We start from the raw sequence: 22,996 nt of genomic DNA, 5'->3' as shown, positions 1-22,996 counted from the left end.
CAGACAGAACTACGTGAGAGCTTCACATGAATTGCCTCCCTTAATCGTCGTCTGAAATCTGGAAGGTGGTTCTTCTGATCCCCCTTTTGTGGATGAAGAAACAGCACACCCAGAGAAGTGAGTCAACGTGCCCCAGGCTCACAGACCACTGGGTCTTCTTCACTAACCTGTCAGGACAGCGTTGGCTTCGAGCAAACTCTTCCACCTGGAGTCCAGAGCGGTCCTATGCCCAGTCCTCACCCATCTGGCCAAACAGAACTCCCACCTCCGCCCTTCAGGTGGTTACAGAGAGCACAGGTTTGGGGTTTGGAATCCCAGCAACATAACCTTGAGCCAGTTGCTAAATCTCTCTGGACCTCAATTTCCTCATCTACACAATAGTGAAAATGGTTCCTATCTTACAGGATTGCTGTCGTGATTAATGAGGCAACACAAAGTTTATGGCACATCACATGACACGCAGCAGTTACGCTATCTATGTTATGACACAACCTAACATAAACTTGCTCCTACTCCTATTGCCTCTGGGAGGTCTCAGTTTCCTGTTTTATATCCATTATTTCATCTTCTGAGATGCCTTTGCCCCTCATCTCTGCATACGACAACCGTACATATGACCCAAGGCCAAGCGAGTCCGAAAGCCCACTTTTCCATGGAGCCTCCCTACATCCCTCCTCTGACAAACAGGCCGTCTACAAATACTTCCCGTAGCTGGCACCTGCACTTCTGTCTTGGGCGCCTTCCCCAGTTTGGATGACAGCTGGGGATTGGTCTTTACTTTTTAAGTACAATTTCCTTGACCCACTCAGTTTCCCAGAAGAGGTAAATCCCGTAATCCCATGGCCTGGGGACTCTCTCTAACACAGGCCAAACATCCATGTATGTTGTCTCTGCTTCTTCCTGTCCATTGACGTAGGCTTCTCATCATTTTTCTCAAAACTTTGTTCAAGATCCACTCTCACCAACCCATGAGAGGCAGCACGCTGCTCTCTTCCTCCATCCTCATACCACCTCTCCTCGAAGGCTTCCTTCTGCCTTTGAACACCCAGAGGGACTTCGAGAAGACTCATCAAATATTTCCTTAAATCACTTTGTAGTTGCATGCTAAGAGGAAGTCTGTCAGTCTCTAAGAGTTGTTCCCAAATTTATGGCAGTTGACTCTGCTCTGAGCACCATTCCTAGTGTCTTACATGGGCTAATGAGTCCACTTTTCACCTCAAGCATGCATCTATGATTGTCCTTCTCTATAGCTGAGGAACCGAAATAGCCGGCCCGTATTGCACAGCGAATGGGAGTCAGAGCCAGGATTCTAACGCAGATTTAATCGCAATGCCATCCTCCTAAAACGTGTAGGCTGTTCCTTTCAGTTGCTCGTTATTTGTGCCCATCTCTGATCCTTCCACTTACTTTGAGAGAGGCGGCTGTGCTGATGACCCTCTCACATTGCCTAGAAATCTGCCTAACGCTTGTCAGCTGGACAGTGATCTGGGAACTGGAAGTGACCAGGCCTGCCACACTAGAAGCCCATGAGAGCTCAATGAGACCATGCAGATAAAGTGTAGACCTTGCAGTCTGGCATGTAGCAAGTGCTAGCTGCTGACGCTGGGTAGCACCGGCCTGGCCCTCAGGGAACATAGCTTGGAGGGTGATAAGCTACCTGGAAGGGAAAGTGTACCTCAAGATAGCATGGAAAGTTGAAAAGTTAGATGGAGTTGTAATTCCAGTGGTGGGTGCCCTGCTCTATAAATGTACTAGGAATTATCAAACTGGGTCGATTTGATGGCATGTAAATTATATCTCAGTCGATCTACTAAAAACAATAGGATAAAGGAAGAAGTGATGCTACAGTGGCTTTGGGCCTGGCCATCATATCCACAGGGCCCATAGGCAAAGCCTTGGCTCCATGAGATTGGCCAGGGTCTGAGATCCTCCAGGATAGGGCTGGGGAGAAGACTTTTCCTTCAAAATATATACAAATGCCATGTGTACAGTCAAAACCAATTGCTTAATTAAAATTCTCTAAAATGTCACATTGTATCAACTACACCAACTATCCCTCTGTCTTCATGTAAGTCTTAAGGAAATATGTTTAATGTGGAATGTGATGGTATTTCACAAGGTTTCCCAAAGTAAAAGCACACAAAGTCTCTGAAACCTAAAAAATCCTTCAAATGACCTTAGTTATGAACACAAGTCCTCATGTATCAGGAATTTGTTGGGCTGAGCTCAGAGGTCAGCGAACTCTCTGCAAATGTCCAGATCGTACATATTTCGGGCTTTGTGAGCCATCTGGTTGTTATTGCAGCCATTCAAGTCTGCCATTGTAGCCCGAAAGCAGCCACAGATAATATGTCAATGGAAGGGTGTGACTATGGTCCAATAAAATCACTTACAGAAATAAGGAGCTGGGCAGTTCTGGGGGGTGGGGGGTAGGCTGTGTTTGCTGACCATCGGCTCAGTGGTGGGACACTAACTCCCAAACACACAGCTCCAGGGTCAGCAGGAAGAGGCTTCCTCTCTCTCTCTCTCTTCCTCCTCCACACATGCACAACAGCCTTACTCTCTCCTTTTTGTTCTCTCTCTCCTCTCCCCTTCCCCAAGCTTCCTCTACTGTCTTGAGTATAACCCATGAGGGCTGCTCCAGCCAGAGTGCCTGCAAGACTTTCCAGCACTGGAAGTCACTACCAACTAGTTCTCTCCCCGAGGTATCCATGTCCAGAATTCTAAGGAAAGAACCCAAATGGTCCACCTCACCTTGAGTCCAAGCATGGATCATGGGTTACCATGGATCATGGAACCTAAAGGCCAACTCAGCTCAATTCGAGGGTCCACATTGCTTAATCTGGGCTTCGGTTGATTGGGCTGGGGAAGGAACAGGGGCAAGGTTAAGTCCAAGATATGGGTATTTAAGAGCTCATCACTAAGTCTTTCTGGGTTGTATTTTCCCCTGTACCCAGAGACCCGAAGTTCAAGAGGAGAAGCTTTGGGCTTTAGCTAGAGGAAGGAGGTACTTACCTAGTTGTGCTTCCCCGCAGTGGCCTTGGCAAGTCACAGGAACTCTCTAAGCTTTAATATTTTCATTTACAATATGGGGATAATAATTATTTTCTTAAGTAATGTGCCAGAGAGAGGATAAAATTAATATTGACAGTGAAAAATACAGTAGTCACCCACGGCATAGCTGCTTCTTTTACTGTTATAAGGATGATGCTATCTTTCGTATCCTACTTGGTACTGCAATTACTCATTTGAAGAAATTCAGTTAAGCATTTATTGGATGTCAACTACGTAGATGAGGGTCATCATGCATGAGATGTCTCTCAGAAGTGCTTAACCCTGGACATGTGTCTGAGTTCTGGAACTGCTGCTATTGCTATCACCATCCTGCATCAGGCGGGTGGGCTCCAGAGAGTTGGGCCGACGCACCAAACAGTCTGACTTAGGAATTCTTGGCAGGCAGGCAGAGTCAGAGGCCTGCAATGAAGGTAATACAGCTCTAAATAGATAGCCAGGGGACTTTTTTTCTATATTAAACTATTGATTTTTCATAAACTAAGAGCACAAAAGGCCAGTGGAAACAATCGAGTCCCAGAGTAGGATGCCAAAAAAATTAGACAGCTCTTTGTCCCTTGTTGGCCACTTCCAGGAAGTAACTTCCTTTTAGAGAAAAGATTAAACTCCTTTATTTCTAGGCAGTAAATGAAAGGAAAGAGGGAAGGAAAGAAGGAAAAGAAGGAGGGAGGAAGGAAGGGTACAGTATAAGAAAGTCACTCTAAACTCGAAGACAGGATGCCAAAGTTCTAGCTTGACTCAGCCACTGAGGAAATAAACACCTTCGTTTCTTCAGAGATCAGGTGATAAAGCTTGATGCTTCCTACATTTGGACATCCTGTGACTCTGGAAGAAAGGCAGGGAGGTGGGAAAGGATGAAAGAAGAGACACCTGAGTGAAGGCACAGCTGCCTTATAGGGATGGTTCTGGTTGGATTCACTCATTCAGCGTCACCTGGATTCCACCTGTGAGCCCAGAGAACATCCCCATCACAACCCTTGCCCCCAGCAAGGAGCAAGTCCTGGTCATGGGGACTGAGCTGTGTTCAGTTGATGGAGGGAGTTCTATTTAACAAAAATATGCCAAAGTATGAATACAGAATTTTGGCCTTATAGGGCTGGGCAAGTGAAGAGCCATGAAGTACAAGCTCATCAGCTTCAGGGTAAATCTTCCTCCACCTGGAGTTATGCCCTTGGGTAGAATAAGCTCTGGGAGACAGCTCAGAGGGAGCTGGGGGGTCCATAGGTCTTCAAGACTAGCACCTCCTCCTATGTCTCTAGACCAAGATCTCATGGTACCTATTGACCATCAGTCATGTAGTCCACAGGCATCAGGTCATAAAAATCTTCACCTGGGGAGGGAGACAACATGGTCTCCACTTGATGGTTTTGCTATTGGAGCCAACATACTCCTCTAAGGACAAAGCTGTTACTTAGAAACTGAAGACAAAATCAATTTTCTGCCATAAGATATTTTGCTCATTGGGGGCCCCCTTAATTGGAATTTGTTGCGTGTCAGACGTTGTGATGAGCTCTACGGATCTTGTGCCATTTACTACCTATGATAGCCCCATGAGAGGTATTACTAACCACATGGGAAAGATCACAAACACAATTCCGTAGATGTGACATGCCTCCAGCTTATCTCCTTGGAATCAGCACCAAGAAGTCTCCCTAGAGTCAGGCCACTACCTTTTCCAGATACTGCTGCTCATCCCAACCCTGACTTGGGGTCCAGGAGCTCAGAGACACTCCGGGATCTGGAACTCCCTGTCAGATGCCATCGCGTGAGTTCATTTGCTTTCTTCCCACATCCTGGAAGGAAGAGGTGTCAGGCTTTTAGAGAGGTGGTGTTGTGGAAGGAAACGAAACCACCCGGGCAGTTCAGTCTGTTCACCTTGGGCCCTCTGACCCGTGTCAATTGCTGCCTTCTTCATCCCTCAACTGCCACAGTCCAGCCACGTATTAAACTATGCAGATAAGGAGACACCCAAACTCTCACTCAGGGTTAAGCGCTGAGCTAAACTCTCACTGCTTCCAGAAAGCATTTCTTTAGCATGACAAAGCTCTACTAGCTCTCTTCCTTCTGATGCTCTCGGAATTTATTTATTTATTTAATCATTGATTGATTCATTCATTCATTCAAATTCTGCACGTGATGTCTGAGCCTCCTCTGAGAACAACTTCTCATGGTTATCACTGCAGTACTTTTTCCTGGGTGCCATTGTGGCTGTTTGTTTGGATTATTCCAGATACGGACCAAGAGGTAAGGACGGCCATGCAAGTAGTTTGTTGGTGAAGTCAATGCCGGTAGGAGAATGGAGAAGTAAGATGGGAGAAAGGAAGGCAACCCATCAAGGGTGGGTGCCCGAGAAGTAAACCCCCTGTGGAAATTCGGGAGGCTGGTTTATAGTATAGACTTCAGAATTATCCCCTCCAGGGGAAGAGGAGCTGGATGTTTCTATACTGACTTCTGTTAGACGTCATGCAGTGGGGTCATGTCCGTCCTGCTGTCTACGTGGGGAAAGGGGTTTCATGGAGAAAAATCACAGGTGGTTGGAAGTCAGGAGCACGGAAGTGGTCAGAGCAAGGGGGAACAGACACCATTGGTATCTACTGTGTGCTTGCCTCTCTAGTCTAACCTACAGTTAGCTGTTTGACCCACAAATGGGGTTGTTGAAGAAATGAAATGAAAAGAAGAAATGAAATGAAACAGTAAACTTCAGTACAGTGGGCAGCACATGGCATTATTTATTTCTTTTTTTAACAAACACTGGGTCTGTCCCTGAGAAACACAAGACACTTACACTTCATAAGAGTGGAGGAAACTGAGGCCCAGAACTACCCAGTGACTCCTTTGGAGAAATGAGACAACCTAGCAGTGGGATGTGTGTGACTCTCCCAAGAATGGAATCCAAGGCCGCAGATGTCCTTAGATCGACGTGCTCTTCTCCTTGCAAAGGCCTGGCCCTGCCTGAGATCACACAGCTGTGGAAGACTGTTGCCAATGCAGATGGGGACCCGGATGGGCAGTGGCTTCACTAGTGGGTTTTCATTGTCATTCCTTCTCGGAAAGAATGGCTAACGAGTTTGCTGTGTTTATATGGTGAGACAATTATTTTTCTCCTTAGCATCTCAATAAACAATGACTATATTTACGACAAGATGATGGGTGCAGGTTGAACTTGCATAAATAACTTCCTGAGAGATTTTAAGAAAGTTCATAAGCCTGCTTGGGTTTTAATCCATGTGTCTCTTTTACTTCTTAAGCATGATAGTTTTTCAATAAAATTTACATTCAAGCAAATACATTTTTTTTAAGGTGTACAGTTTGATGAGTTTTGGCAAATATAGAGTCATATGAACACCACTGCCATCGAGATGCAGATATTCACCCCCAAGGAGGTCCTCTATGACCCTCTGCATTTAATTTCCTCCATCCGACCCCCAGGGCCAGGCCATCAGTGATCTGACATCTGTTCCCACGACACTGCCTTTTCCAGAATGTCATGGAAATGCAATCATACAGTATGCAGCTGCTTATGTCTGACTTTTATTACTTAGCTTCACACTCTAGAGACTCAGACATGTTGTCACCTGTGCTAGGAGTTTGCTCTGTTTATCACTGAGTAGCATCCCATTGCTTGGATGTATCACAGGTTGTCTATCAGTTGACTAGTCAATGGACGTTTGGGTTGTTTCCAGTTGGAGGTGACTATAAATAAAGCTACTATGCCCATCCCTGTGCGTGCCCTTGTGCAGACATATGTTTTCATCTCTCTTGAATAAATACCGAGAAGTGGGAATCACAGAGCTATTTGGTGTCATGGGCTGAATGGGTCTCCCCTCAAAGCCAGTACCTCACAAAGTAACTGTTATTGGAGATAGGGCCTTTAAAGAGGTGATTAATGTAAGATGAGGCAGAGAGAGGCCTCATGAGAAACCAAACTTGCCAACACCTTCATCTTGGACTTCTAGTTTCCAGAACCCTGACAAAATAATTGTCTGTGTTTGGAGTCGCCCAATCTGTGGTCGTTTGCCATGGTAGACCTAGGAAACTACTGCATACCCAAGGTGCACGTTTAACTTTACACAAAACTGCCAAGGGGATGGTAGCTGGCTCAGGTGGCAGGGTGTGCGACTCTCGATCTCAGGGCGGTGAGTTCAGGCCCCATGTTGGATGTAGAGATTACCTAAAAAATAAAATCTTAAAGAAAGAGAGAAAGAAAGAAAGAAAGAAAGAAAGAAAGAAAGAAAGAAAGAAAGAAAGAAAGAAAGAAAGAAAGAAAGAAAAAGAAAGGGCCAAAACGTTTTCCAAAGTGGTTGTGCCATTTTAAATTTCCGATGAATAATGCCAGAGGCTCAGTTCCTCCACCTCCTTCCCCCCACCGGTGTGAGTTTTCTTCTCCCCATTTTAATAGTTGTTCAGCTCATTGTGGCTTTCATTTGTGTTTTTTTAATGGCTCCTGATATTGAGCTTTTTTTCAAGCACTTTTTTTGGTTGCTGTATTCCTTCTTTGCTGAAATGTCTGTTCAAATTTTTTGCTCATTTTTAGACGGTTTGTCTATCTTCTTATTTGTGAAGTTTGAGAGGTCTTTATATACTCTAATACAAGTTTTATTTTTATCAGATATGTCTTTGCAACTATTGTTCCCTGTTTGTGGCTCACCTTTTCATTTCTTTGAGGACATATTTTAAAGAGCAGTAGTTTCCACAAAGCCCAACTTATGATTTGCTTTCTTTTATGGCTCACGCTTCTTGTGTCATAGCTAGGAAATCTTTAGAGTGCCAAGGATTTTCTGCTCTGCTCCTCAATGCCCTAATTTGCACAGAGGCCGCGTCTCATTATTGAAGGCCTGCAGTTGTCTACTGTACCAGAGCTGGGAGCAGATGAGTCTGTGTAATCCAGGGATGAAGAGGTGGGAGCCGCCGTGACTGATGGCCCTACAGACATGCTCTCTTATCAGGGAAGACGGTGATACCCCAATAGCCAGTGCCAGTTTCATCTGGTTTCAGGGCCAGGCATGGAGTAGATAGATGCCATGTACTAAACTCCCTCACCCTCCAACAGCAGGATTGTGAATGATTGGAAGAATGAAATGAAATTTGACAGAGCAAGGATAGAGAATGGAGAGAGATGTGTGGGGAGGTATGAGGCAAGGACCAGCCCAGAAAAGCTTTGGACACATTATTACAAAGGCTGGCCTTTCTCCTAAAGTCATTAAAAGCCCTTTTAGGGGCCTCGAAGACAACATAGTCTGAGTTGTACCTTAGAAAAGATCATTCTGGCTTCAGAGCATGGAGTGAATTAAAGGAGAATGAGACTAGAAGGGAGGGGGCCAGCTAGGAGCTGTCAGAGTATCCTTGACAAGAGATGGGTTGATGGCTGAGATGAGGGCAATTATGATGGGAGTGGAAAAAAGTGTAATGATGATTTTAAAGTCTCTTTAATATTTGGAAATTCTTGGAGTGTCTCATAAACTCTATGTCCTTAACAAAACAAGAAAAATGCTAATTGCTACTATTATTGTTAAATCATCCTGGATCCTTCTTTCTTCAATGTATTTTCTGCAATAGCTAATTATACTCCAAAGCCACAGTGCCAGATGGATAATATAATAATGCTGGTATTTACATAGCCCCTGTCTCCCAAAAGGAGGAGCCTGTCTGAATAGTCAACAAACAATCCACTTCTACTCCCCAAGTGATCCCTCTGAGATGAAGAAGTGGCTCTCCCCAATTTGAAGAGTTGCAAATGAGCAGAAATGGCAGGAAGTATAATAAATTTGAATTTTCAACATTTATTGACAACTTACTATGTGCCAAGAAAGTTTTCACATGTTAGTTCGTGTCATTCTCCCAGCAGCCCTGTGACTATAAATATGATTGGCCCAAGCTAGAGGCTAAGAAAACCAAAATGCAGAGATAAAGTGAACTTTGTAAGGCTGTACAGTTAGGAAATGGGAGCAAAGTAGGGATTTGAGCTCCATGCTGTTTTGGGTTCTCTGATATTTTCTTCCCGGCAATTGGAAACACAATGAGTCCCATCAATATTCCACATTCACATCTCTTTCAGAGACATAAAACTGAAAGAACTTAAGGGTATTAGTAGTCTTAATAGGTCTTATTGTTAGGATTTTAAAAATATCCCTATTAGAATCATTTTCCTTAGGGAAATATTGATATTTTTTAACTGATACAGAAAATACATGGGTATGAAGAAATGGCACCTGGCCAGAAAGCCACCAGGAACCAATCCATAAAATTTTAAGACAAATAACTTAGAGAAATGAACTGGGATTGAGAATCATATTTCTTAAGTGAACAGCACTATCCCTCGGACTTGGCAAGGGAGAAAGTGATTTCTGTGAGTATCAGTGGATCTTCACGGGAGAGGAGTTATGGATCTCTCTCTGAATGCGAAAGGCCATTATAGACTTTCTGTCCCACCAAATGCACAAAATGTAAATTTAGTAAATAATCTCAAGTGTTTTAAGGAGCTCCCTTCATGACCTCTATGTATAAACCCCAGATGAAAACCCCAGATGCCAGAGTATTAAGCAAATATAAATATTAGTATTTAGTGTAAGTTGCTTTTCACTGAAAATTCAACACATGAAGAATTAGATCTGATCTCCAGTCTCAGTTCTGCAGGGCAATCGGGAGAGGGCCAGTCTAGGCGAGCCTTCACTGGGGAATATTGCTCGAGGCTCTCATTCTCTTTCTGGAAACAAGGGGCTAGCCTAGGCACCTGCTTCTGAGGATGATGACAGGACGTCACGAGAGCAAGCACAAGTACACAGGACCTCTTTGCTCACGCACAGAACCAGCACACTGACACTCCTGCCACACCCCATGGGCCAAGGCAAGTTACGGGGCCGAACCCAAGGTAAAGGAATGGGGAAGATCCATCTTAGCTTTCTATGCCTTCTAACAAATTGCCACAAACCACAACTTAAAAGGACACATATTTATCACCTCATAGTTTCTTTAATTCAAGCGTCTGGACAAGAGGTAGCTGCATTCTCTGCAGGGCTGAAATTAAGATTTTGGCCAAGCCTCAGTTCTTATCTGGAGGCTCAACTGCGAAAGGGCCCACTTCTGAGCCCCCTGAGGTTGTTTGCCAAATCTATTTCCCCATGGATGTAAGTCCAAGAACATCAGTTTCTTGCTCAGTTGCTAGACGCTGCCCAGAGACCCTTCTGCTAAAGGGGCCTCTCCAACAGGGCATTTACTGACGTCACGGCAGTTTGCTTCTTCAATGCAGGCAATGGAGAGAGCAAGTCTACTGGCAAGATGGAGTCCACCAAACGTGCTACGATCAGATCACAGTCAGATTGTCATCGCATCTCATCACTTCTGTTATATTCCATCAGTTAAAAATGTGTCACTGCCCATACTTAGCAGGAGGGGCTTACACACAGGTGTGAAGATTAGAAGGTGGGATCTTGGGGATGCCTTCCAGTCTGTGCCATGAGCCCTTTGGAGTGAGATTTGAGGCCACCATCAACTCACCACCATATTGTGGATGACGTGGATGTAGGTGATCTGGATGCAGACTGACAGGAGACAACGGAGGGCCACGTTGGATGGGGCGGCCAGGGAGCCCCCTCTGCAGAGGTGATCTTCGGGCAGAGATGTCAACAAATGAAGGAGCTAGTGGTGCCAAAACAACGTGGAAATTCTGGAGTGTGGGAGCTGTACAAAATATGCAAGAATTCAGAGCAGGGGAATAGGCTTTAAAACGGACTGTTTCCATCTGTTCTCAAATGATGACTGGACACCGGGCCTTTCCTAATCTTCCAATTAAATTGACTGCTTAAATCATTGTGCCAGGAACCTGTCTTCCAGACAAAGGGGACCTAGTGGCTAATGAGGTGAGGAGATCATGAGAAGAAGCGCCAGGAGCGTGCACCTGATGGGACATTTCTGTGCCTGTGATGTGCATGGGAGCAGGGGAGAGAACATGTAAAAGATGTAGGGCTTGAGAGAGCCTCCGGGGAGACAGCGAGGGCTAGAGATCGTGGCAGGTCATGGCCATGAAGGAAGAGGCTTTGCTTAGCCTGTGGTGCGTAACTTGAGTTGAAGGCCATGGCACCAGGTTAATTGAGCTGGAGATTTTGATGGCTACTAAACTGAAGAAGCAATTTTATTCATAAAAGAGCAGTAGCTCTCAGACAGACCCAAATGATTCCAGGTAAGCCATATAAGCTTTCTGATCATCCTATTCTTAATCTGTGAAATGGGAGGGTTCAGTTTACGTCTAAGGCAGGTGATAGTGGTATGTGCCACGAGTCTTCTGAGAAACCACAGGGATTAGGATTTTGATGTTTCTATCAAAAGTGTCTTATGTTTAGAGGCATTGCCTTTTAAAGCACTATTAAAGTTAAGAAAAAATGATCGATAACGTGTTGATTTGCAGCCTCTAGTAGACTGTTCCAAAAGTCCTTTTCAGCTCTAAGAAAAGCACTTAGCACAGCACTTGGTACATTGTAAAATTTTCATAAAATGAATGCAATTATTGTTATCAATTATATTATTTTATGATTTTCTTCAAGATGGGTAAATGCAATGGACTTGGAGAGGCAGTACATTAAAATGTCATCAGCCACTAATTTTACAGCCAATTTAGTGAACCCCTATCAAGAATCCAAGGGAGATAGAAGACCCTGACTTGTACATGGCAGGTGCCCCGATAATGCATTTTTAAATTAGTAATTAAGTGCCAGATACATGGAAGTCTAAAACAGTGACTAATGCTTAACGACAACAATTTGTGGTTTGTGTGCAGAAATGTGACACATACCAAGCTCCCACAGCTGTTGGTTATTTCTTATTGTCCCAACATTAGCCCTTAGGGGTAAGCATGAGAGAGGAGGTTTTTTTCCTCTTTGCAGGTGGAGGAACCGGATGTTAAATACGTCAGACCTTCCTGGGATCCCAAACTAAGTGGTCGAGTCAAGAGTAATGTACACACCAGACCTTCTCACGGAACTCCCCACGTCCCATCCACTGAGTCACATGGGTTTTGTTGGAAAATGCCAATCCTGAGACCCTTGTCTGCAAACTTACTAACCAACAGAATGAAAATGTAAGCCTGGGAGTTAATATTTTTAAAAAATTCCCCAAGTGACTCTGATGGAGGAATTCTGACCTGAAACTCTAAGCTCTGCGAGATCTGGCCCGACCAAGGACTGCATATCCATTACCTCAGTGCATGACCACAATGCCTTAGCGTTCCCTGGGAAGCCGGAAATTAATGAAGGGCAGGAGGCTGTGGGGGAGTGGTGCCCAAACTGTAGAGGCACAGAGAATCATCGAGCAAAGAGTAAAGCTCGGCATGATTCTGTGCCTTCGTATGTGACAGAGACCGTATCGGGTGCTGGGAACCAAGGAGGAATAAAGAGGGCTACCAGCCCGGTAGGGAGATCACCGTACACACAGATACGTGGGCCCTGAGACAACACCGATGATGGTACGTGGCACCAGTTGGGCACCTCCTAAGGGCCAGCACCCAGTGATTCTGATCTGATTTTGAAGTGCGGAGGGAGAGACACCAAAGCTGGAGAGGTGCCAGGGAGGGAGCGTCGGACGGCATCTCCTCCCAGGTTGGCTTTGTTCGCCTGCATAAATCACTGCTCTCTCCGGGAGCCAGTGGCTATTTGCCAGTGCGGGAGGCAGGGGCTCATTGGCCTCTTTGAGAGAAGCCTGTGATCAAAGATCGGTGCTGGGGCAATACTTGCTTCCAGGTGGGGAAACTGAGGCAAAGAATTTACAATAGGCCTGGTCTTTCTGATTTTCTAGTCCAGAAAGAAGCGGGTTTCATGAATCTGTGATTCTTCGCTTCATCATGTAAATCCTCTGACAACATCATCTCTATTCCCTTTCCTGGATTTTCATAGATCCCTAAAATTCAGCAAAAACTTTTCCTCACCCGGAGTAGTAACTGTGCAACTCAAATCCTGCTTAGCCTATGAAATTCAGTTAATATCGGGGAGCCCTGGTGGCCCAGCAGTTTAGTACTGCCTTTGGCTCCAGGAGTGATCCTGGAGTCCCGGGATCGAGTCCCATATCAGGCTCCCTGCATGGAGCCTGCTTCCCCCTCTGCCTGTGTCTCGGCCTCTCCCTCTCTCTCTGTCATGAAAAAATAAATGAAGTCTTCAAAAAAAATTCAGTTAATATCCCCTTCTCACCCCCTCTGCTCTCTGTTTTGCTGATTGGAGGATTGACAAAGTACAGAGTGGACATGTCAAAACCTGCAGGACACCTTTCGGTAGCTTCCCGTGGCCCCTAGAGTCGCATCAAGAGTTTGCTACTTTGCCCAGCCCCATCTGGCCCCCTTGCCTCCAGCTCTTCCTCCTTCCAGTGCATACTTAGGACTCTCACCTTCCAATGCAGGCTGTATTCTAAGGATCAGATTCCACGGGTGCAAAAATCCGGGCACCATTGATTGGTCAGTGTGGGAGGAGAATCACAATATGAAGATTGCCATGTGAATCTGACAGATGGGTGGCAAACGGTCCCGGCTGCACTAGTCTATCATAGCACCAGCAAATATATACCAGCAGAATACACTCTGGGGCTGATGAACTCATAAGCACACCTGGCAGGCTGAGTTTCTCATTCCTAAGGTTGGCAACCATGTCCGTCTTGCCAAATTCAGCAGTCAGTGCCCACAGCTCACTTACGGAAACACTGAGAAGAATTTGGTTGAGTTATTTACTCTCTGCTCCTGTAAGGCTTTTCCTCCTGTCCCTTCTAGGACTGCCCACTCTCCTGGCTTTCCTCCTACCTCCTTTTCTGTTCCTTCGTGATCTTTACAACTGGTTTTTCTTCATTTTACCGACCTCCAAATGTTCCCTTCTTCTACTTGCAGATCTGTGCCCCATGCCACCATCACTGTGCTCCTCACTATAAATGGCACCTCTTTTCCCAGTGACTGATGACAGAAAGCTTCAATATGTCTTCTTTTTTCACTTTCCACACCTTACTCCAATCCATCAGAAAACCCATGGATTATGCTCTTCAAAATAGAGTCTGAAGGGTCCGTGGCATCATCATGCTCTACTTGGACGAGCACAGTAGTCTCCTAAGAGGTCCCCCTGCCTCTACACTTGCCCCCTTGGGTTCAATTCTTCACAGAGCTGCCTGGATGATCTGTTTAAAACCTAATACAACTCCCATGGTCAAAATCCTCCACCGGCTTTCCATCAAATTCAGGATAAATTCAAATTCCTTATTAATAAACTACAAAGTCTCATTTACTATTACCATGTGCTGCCTTCTTAATCTACAGCATCCCTCTGGAGCTCACTCTGTCCTAGACTCAGTGGCCACATGTCGTGATCATCTGTTGCTGCATAATAACTGTCCTAAAACTTAAAGGCTTCAAGCAACAGTGACTATTTACTATCTCACAATTCTTTTGGGCCAGAATTTTGAAAGAAGCTTGGCTGGACCTTTCTGGTTGAAGGTCTCATGAGGTTGCAGTCAAGATGTCTGTTGTGGCTGGTGTCATCTGAAGGTTTGACTGAGGTTGGTACATCCACTTCTAAGGGGGCTAACTCATGTGACTGGCAAATTGTTGCTGGCTATTGGCAGAAGGCTTAGCTCCTTTCTACATAGGTCTCTGTACAGGGTTGTTGTGTGTCCCTGTGACATAGCAGTGGACTATTCCCAGAGTCGATGAGTCAAGAGGCCAAGGCAGGACCACCAATGCCTTTTATGGCCTATCACTAGAAGTCACACTATTACCTCTGTCATACTCTATCTCAGAGGCTGGAGGCACACCATCTTGCTGTCCTATGAAGTACAGAGTTTATCCTCACCTTAGGGTTTTTGTACTTGTTGCTTGTTCCATCTGAGTGAAAAGAAATCTTTCCTATAGGCAAAACTTCCCCTAGATTTGTGCAAGTTTCCCTTCTCATTTTATTTAATTAACTACTCATGTTACTTCTTCAAACAAGACTTCCCTGGTCACCTTGCATAAATATCCTTCTTATCACTACCCACTGCTTTACTTTATTTTTCCTCTAGCACCTATTACTATGATCTACAACAGCAGGGATTTTGCCAATTTATCCATCATTAAATCTCAGGTGTATAAACAGTATCTGGCACAAAGTAGATGCTCAGTAAATATTTGTTGAATGAATAAGTGAAGGAGTGAAACCCCAAAAGCCCTGGGGCATGGAGGGAAGCCACATTTATTATAGAGAACAGAGAAGTGAACTTGCTCATTCCAAAACTACTATTGAGCCTTATGAACCAGTTGCTGAGTATTCATAAAGGACCTAAACAAAATATCTGGTGCCCAGGATCCTCTGGTTCCCCACCAAGCAAGCTTTAGATGTTAGGACTCTTACGGCTTACAGGGTTTCTTACCATGTTCCATTGTCTGTTCCACCCAACGCATTGTCTTAAGGCAACTGCCCACCTATAGCTGAATGGTTGGAGCATGAGATCAGGAGGTGCTCTTCCCCTGGCCACAGCTGACTATATCAGAGTTGGGCTCCAAACTCAGGGAAGCCCTCTATAAAATGGGAACCCATCTATGATTCAAATGGTGAACTCTGAGAGGTCAACTGAGACACAAAATGTAGCTACACATGGAACAGGAGGCATGAAATCATGGAGCTCTTGAGGCTGAGTTGTGCCAGATTTAAGGCCTGTGGCAAACCAACAATCCATGCAAGGCTAAAGTTCTGAGGAGCAGAAACTGTGAGTAAGTGGAGGGTCTGGAGGGAAGAGAAGAGAAAGGGGTAGAGGCACCAAGAGATGAAGAATCTGAGAGATGGAGATAAAGAAGAGGTCGTATGAGGTCTTCAGTCGTCCTGAATCTGGGTTCATCCCACACCAGCTGCCTCCACCATGCTGCCTAAGTTTGACCCCAGTGAGATCAAAGTCGTGTACCTGAGGTGCACCAGTGGTGAGGTAGGTGCCATGTCTGCCCTGGCCCCGAAGATCGGTCTGCTGGGTCTGTCTCCAAAAAAGGTTGGTGATGACATCGCCAAGGCAACCGGTGACTGGAAGCGTCTAAGGATTACAGGAAACTGACCATTCAGAGCAGACAGGCCCAGATTGAAGCAGTACCTTCTGCCTCTGCCTTGATTATCAAAGCCCTCAAGGAACATCAAGAGACAGAAAGAAGCAGAAAAACATTAAGCTGAGTGGAAATATCACTTTTGATGAGATTGTCAATATTGACCAACAGATGCGACACCGATCTTTAGCCAGAGAACTCTCTGGAACCATCAAAGAAATCCTGGGCACTGCCCAGTCTGTGGGCTGCAATGTTGATGGCCATCACCCTCATGACATCATAGATGACATCAATAGTGGTGCAGTGGAATGTCCAGTGAATTAACTACAAAGGAAAATATTTCAATAAAGGATCATTTGACGAAGAAGAAGAAGAAGAAGAAGAAGAAGAAGAAGAAGAAGAAGAAGAAGAAGAAGAAAAAGAAGAAGAAGAAGAAGAAGAAGAAGAAGAAGAAGAAGAAGAAGAAGAAGATGAAGAAGAAGAAGAAGAAGAAGAAGAAGAAGAAGAAGAAGAAGAAGAAGAAGAGGTCATGTGAGAGAGGTAGAGAAGAAAACGAGATGGGGCTGAAAGCAAACAGACGAGACAGAGGAACCAGAACATTGAGACCTGTTCATCCTTGGAGCTGCCCACTCCCCTTGCCTGAAGCCCAGTGGTGCAGTTTGTCCTAAGCATCTGTGCACTGGAAAACTCTCAACAACAATGTCTCCCACCCCCTCTTTCTCAGTTAAATTAAGTTATTCTCTAATTTGAGATGAAAATCACCCTGACTAATGTATATAGTTTCTGAGAAGGTCTCTGTGTACAGATCCCTTGAGTAGGAAGTAAAGCTTGTGGCCTCTCCTCAGTAGGAATCTGCTTTCCTACATTCCTGGGACAGTGGGGATTGGCTTTCTCTGAAATTCCCACATTTTTAAGTGCCCTCCCTCTACCGCATAGAACATGGACTCAACGTGCTCAGAGATAACAGCAGCCCCCTCCCCTGGACAGTGAGCATCTTCAAGACAACCTGGCTTGTTCCCCTCTGAACTCCTGGTGCCATAGACAGCCTGGCCCATGGGACTTGCTGGGAGGATTCAGGAAGGATTGGCCAGATCTGTTTCATGAAGAACCCACAGCCCCAGCATATTTTCACTTCTTTGCTACTACTGATGATAGCAATAATCATAATCATAATAACAGGACCATTTATTGAGAGCCACGCTATGTACTATGCATTTTGTGTGCTTATTATCTGCTGTAACACCATCAGTTCCTTTCATGGGTCCTCGGCAACGAAGAGATTTGGTGCCAAAAATTATGCTATTACATTATTCTCTTCTTTGCAATGGCAAAAATCTTCCCTTTTCCAAGAATAAGAGACAGAAGCATTCAGGCTCTTTTTTCTTCCAGGATCCGCCAGCCTTTGAAACTTAGGCATTAACAAAAATTAGAATGCCTTGGTTCCGGGAAATGGGATGGAGGACTGGAGGGTGAAAGAGAGGTTGTCTTTAGTAATAGGGCAAAACCTTCTCTATAGAACTTTATCGTGACTTAATTATATTCCAGAAAGTAACAACAGCGACATTCCAAATGAGGGCAGTGACATAGGGTTATGCAGAGTTTCTCGACCCTTGATAGTTTCAGAATCACCTGGGAATTTTAAAAGACACATTCCCGGATCTGCTAAGCTGAACCTGCACACAGAGTGAATAGGAAGCTACACTCCGAGGTAGACACTCAACAGAAAGGCGTACGTTTTGCTAACCAAAAGACTGATACAAGAGTGTTAGTGGCAGCAGCATCGGTAATAGCCAAGAATGGAAAAGGTAGCCATCAAGAGCAGATTGGCCGAATGAACTGTGCCGTAGACATGCAATGGATGGATACCTACAGCAACAAGGTTGGACAAATAGCTTCCATCCTCCACATATGGATGAATCTCAGGAATGTCACGTGCAGCTGGACACAGAAGTATGTCAACAGAATGCCTCCATTTACACAAAGTGCAAAAGGAAGGAAAATTAATGTTTGCTATTTAAAGTTGGGATGATGGTCGTGCTTGGGCAGAATGGGGTGGTCGGGACTAGGAAAATACACGAGGGGACTCCCGGGGGCGGGAGGGATTGGTTTGTTCTGCACACAGTATGTTTACATTGTGAAAATACTCCGTGCTACATATTCTCTATGAGCTCGTTTTTCTGTATGTCTGCTAGAGTTACTAAAATTTTTACTTGAAACAATACTTGTCTAGTTCTTACCCTCAAAGAGTATGATTCAGGTATAAGAAGTGAGTGGGGTCCAGGCATCGGTTAGTTTGAAAGTTCTCCACCTTGGAAATTACTGAAGCTTTGGTCACTTGCTGTGAAAGTGGCTTTGAGCAAGCTAACCTCTCTCCCTGAGGCTGTTTCCTCGTTGTAAAGAGGGGATATTGGCATAAACCTCATGCATATCATAAGGTTAAGTGAGATAATACAGACAAAGTGCTTAGCACACTGTATGGCACCAGAGAGAGAGACAGACAGACAGAGGCAGAGAGAGCAGTGAGTGTTAGTTTTTATCACATAATTTTGTCTAAGACTGAGAAGGAAGTATTTATAGGATCTGACCCAGATCTGCTGGATTTTAAAGACCATAGTTGCATGTTTGTTTCAACATTATGTGCTGTCTTGAGGACTCTGAGCCAATCCTTTGCAGGGACTATGACCCCGAGAGCAGAGAAGAGAGGCCCCGTTCTTTAATCACGGGGTGTTGATTAGGTTTGATTGCATGTTCCATGGTTATTATTGATCTGGAGAATGATTGATGGTCACTGGTTGTCACAGCCTCATCTTTGCTATAATTGCATGAAATATTTGTCGGGGTTGAGCACCTCTTACTCAGATGCATTAACAATAATTTCCCCAAATGTGTTCCCTTGAAAGAGATTGAATTATTTCCAAAGGTCCTGTGCATCTCCTTTGCAGCGCAGCAAAAAGTGCATCCATAAATTACTCAATTGACACATATGGGGACCTGAATGGCAGAGCAGTCGGCTGCAAATTCTTCTTCCCAGACACGTCCTGTCTGATGGCGGGACTGGCAGAGGCTCTGGGGGTGACACCCCGGTCACGCACAAGCATGACTGGTGGTTCCTCTCGGAGGAGGAAGTAGACAGGCTGCTAATCCGTGTCGGGGCTTTGGAGTCTGACAGCAATGACTAAGGCGACCTGAAATTAATTTCCCTGCTGCACCGGCTCTCTGCTGCTTTGCCTCTCTCTCCATGGGTGGCACAAGCTGTGAAAGCGTCCAGGGGAGGGAAGAGCACCTGTTACCGTCAATGCACGACCGGATCGCATTCCAGCTGCGCTCCATCCTGGCCGTGCAGTGGTTTTTCTCTGACCCTCGGCTTTGTCATCTTGAAAATGGGGGGCGTGCCCACAGGTCACACACGTGAATTTCCTGGTGTGTCAGTAAAGCTTCTGTCTGCAACAGAAATCACTGGTTCTAGAAGGTTCTTTCAAGAATTGGGTCTGGGCATAAAAGGTTCCGTTTTCCTAAACAGTGAGTATTCCCTCAAATCTATTCTATTCCCCTCAAAGAAGAGAGCTCCTTCAATTTTTTTTTTATCTTTGTTGTTTCATCTGAAGATCAAAAACCAAGTTAAGAAATATGTCAACAGGTAGGATAGCCACAGAGGACAAATTTCTTAGTTTTCTTCTTGAAAAGTCAATAAATCAATTATGCTGATTTTAATAGATGTCATCTCGAATTTTTTAAAAAGACCGACAGTAAAGTATTTTCTACTTACCTTCAAAAGCATATTAAGATCAGACTAAAGCTAGAACGCCAGGGATTAAACAAAAGCTAAGTCATCCAGTGGCAAGGAAGAAGAACAAGGTCTGATGCTAAGGTTCGTATTTCCAATTGTTTGGATAAACTTTGAATGATAAGCGTGATTCTTGGGTTAAAAATGGGGCTGTTTGGGGATTGTTATCTAATGTAATCTTTAAGAAGACTCTATAAGGCGTATGTTATTATTCCGACTTTACAGATGGTGCAATTGGGAGAGTCAGAAATGTTAAATAAATCACCTAACTTCACACAATTGGTTGTAAGGGTAGGAATTCAAATCCACGTCTCTGCCCAAAGACAGGCCCAGCTGCTTTCCTCTTACTCAGCTGGACTTTCATCATGCATTGTCCATGTTCACTAGAGACTTAATGAAAATAACAACAACTGGTAAAAGATCTTTACATTTAATGTCATTAAGCCAGGATAAATTCCACTCAAATTGATTTTTCAATGGGCTCAGGGCCCTAACAGCAAGTTCAAACACGAGGCTCTTATTAGACATATACGCAAGGGCAGAAAAGTTTAAGTAAATGCATTGATTGATTTAACAAAAATGTATTAAGCACCTACTGTGTGTCAGGAACTGTACTTGGCACTGGGCTAAAATAGTGATCAACACATCCAGACCCTGCCCCCTGCTCATATCCATGGCAAGTGCAAGGAGGGGGGAAGGAGATTAATTCAAGAATATTGTAAGAATGTAATTCCAAACTTTGATCAATGGTTTAATGGCAGAAAACGGGGGTGGGGGGAGATTTGATTTAGTTTCTACATGTGGGTTTTGAGGGAAGTATCAAGAAATGTTTCCCAGAGGACTGGACAGGAAGTAATATTGTAGCTGAAATTTGTAGTGGATGTCAAATTTTAGACAAGGATCGGGAGGGAAGGCATCCAGACAGAGGTAACAGCATTTGCAAAGATCCCAAACCTTGGGGGCAGAAGAAACATCATGTACCCGCCATTAGGGAAACAAGAGCAGTAGGCTGGAGAAAGAAAGGAAGGAGAACATGGATTGTGTTTCCAAAGATGGCCATGATGGTGTCTCCCATCCCACATGCTCTTCAGGAATGTGACATCGCCACTCCTCCACTCTCTGATATGATGTACCTTATCCCCCCAGCGCACACTGAATCTGAGCGGCCTTGTGGTTGGTCTGATCAATTAAACGTGGTGACTATGACAGAGGCCCCTTTGGGTGTAACTTATGCTTTTGCCTCTTGGAAGGGAGCTTCCATGCAAAAAGAGTGGCTATGCCAAGAATGTCATGTACTGGGGCCCCGAAGGCTGAGATACCATGGAGTGGAAAAGAAGCCAAAGCACACGGATGGAGCAGATGCACCGCATTCATGACCAAGAAGAAATCATGTTTGCAAGTGTATCCTCCGGATTCAGCTGCCCAGCTGCTACCATGTGGCCTACAGAAAACCTACCCAGCTGAGCCCTTCCCAAATCCCTAACTCCAAAACTATGAGCAAAAACATGCATATTTTCAGTGATTAAGTTTGAGGATGATTGGTTTCGAAGCCGTAGGTAACCATAACATGCATGGGGGAAATAAACAGAGACAACCCGAATGAGAAGAAACAGATGCTGTTATTCAGAACTTGATATCGCAAAGCAAGCAGTTGGCGTCACCTGTGATTGGCAGACTCGGAGGCAAACAGGAGGGTAGGAAAAGTTGAGAGTGGAATAAAGGGGAGGCTTCAGGTATTCTCTGATGGGGGGTTGTTAACATCCGAAGCTGGAGATGGACATCTAATGTGATTGGTTTGTGGACCATATTGGGCTTTCTCTGGGTGGTATTGACTCAGAAATGGGGAAAATTAAGGAAGCTGGCAGTGATTGGTCAAGTCCTACCCACTGGGGGCCAATTGTTACAGAGGGGGCTTTCCTCTTAGATGTATTGTCTTACATGTCATGTACGACATGGTATCGTCCATAGATGCATTCAGTACCCCAGGTAGCATGGTACAAGGTTAGGCTGCAGGAGGAGACAAGAAGTAAATCTCACCACCTTAAGAATTTTAGAATTCATTAAGAACATTCTTCCAGACATCCAGACATGTCATTGGAGTTGACCTTGTACTTGGCGTGCAGACACCTGAATGGAGAGAGGTGCCACTAAAGCTAGCACATAAAACATGGCATTCAGACACCAGGATGACAGATAACTGGAAATAAACGAGTAAAGCAGTAGGGACTGGGGAGGTTGAGCGAGAAGCAGTGATGTGCCTTTATCAATGCATTTTAGAGCCAAGAAACCAAGGATCCTGAGGCAAAGAACAATCTAAGACCTAAGCAACCATCATCAAAAAAAGGGCTTCAGACCCAGGCTTTGGTCCATCAACTCGTTAATTCAACGAAGGTTTGCTGATCCCCTTTTATACATCAGAGACTGTTCTAGTGCTGGAGATAGTGTTGGACACAACAAACCAAACCTGTCCTTTTGTGAAGTCCACAATCCAGGGAGCAGGAAGTTAAGTCATAAATACAAAACGAGTGAATAAGAAGTAAATTGTGAAAACATAAAGCTTGGAGCTGGATGGACATAGAGAGACTGGATAGTGGGATTAATTTAGAAAGGGCTGTGGGATCCTTGGGTGGCTCAGTGGTTTGGCGCCCGCCTTCGGCCCAGGGTGTGATCCTGGAGTCCCGGGATCAAGCCCCATATCGGGCTCCCTGCATGGAGCCTGCTTCTCCCTCTGCCTGTGTCTCTGACTCTCTCTTTCTCACTGCGTCTCTCATGAGTACAAATAAATAATATATATTAAAAAAATTAGAAAGGGCTGTTCAGGAAGACCTCCCAAGGGGATGGCACTGAATGGCGAGAAAGAACCAACAACGCCACAACCTAGGGAAAGAGCACAAGCTGACGAAAGAGCCATGCAAAGGTCCTGAGGCAAGAAGCATCTGGGTATATTCAAGGGCCTGAAAAGAAGGTTGTCACGTCCTGAGCATTGTGAGCCAGAAGTCAAGGCGAGAGCCAGACTACTGGACCTTACAGGCCCCTGTGAGGAGTCTGGACTTCACTTAAATCCTATGTAAAGTCACTGGAGAGCTTCGTGCTGGGAGGATGGGGTGGGAGTGGGAAGA

General features: G+C 44.9%; 1 pseudogene; it reads left to right on the top strand.

Moving 5' to 3' along the window:
- The first annotated feature begins 15,906 nt into the window (after positions 1-15,906).
- Positions 15,907-16,448, top strand: LOC112923022 (large ribosomal subunit protein uL11-like; annotated as a pseudogene).
- The last annotated feature ends 6,548 nt before the right edge of the window (positions 16,449-22,996 follow it).

Source organism: Vulpes vulpes, chromosome 12, assembly GCF_048418805.1.
Source record: "Vulpes vulpes isolate BD-2025 chromosome 12, VulVul3, whole genome shotgun sequence".
NCBI lineage: Eukaryota > Metazoa > Chordata > Mammalia > Carnivora > Canidae > Vulpes > Vulpes vulpes.
Note: the sequence above shows the minus strand (reverse complement) of the source record. Positions and strands in the feature narration are given on the sequence as shown.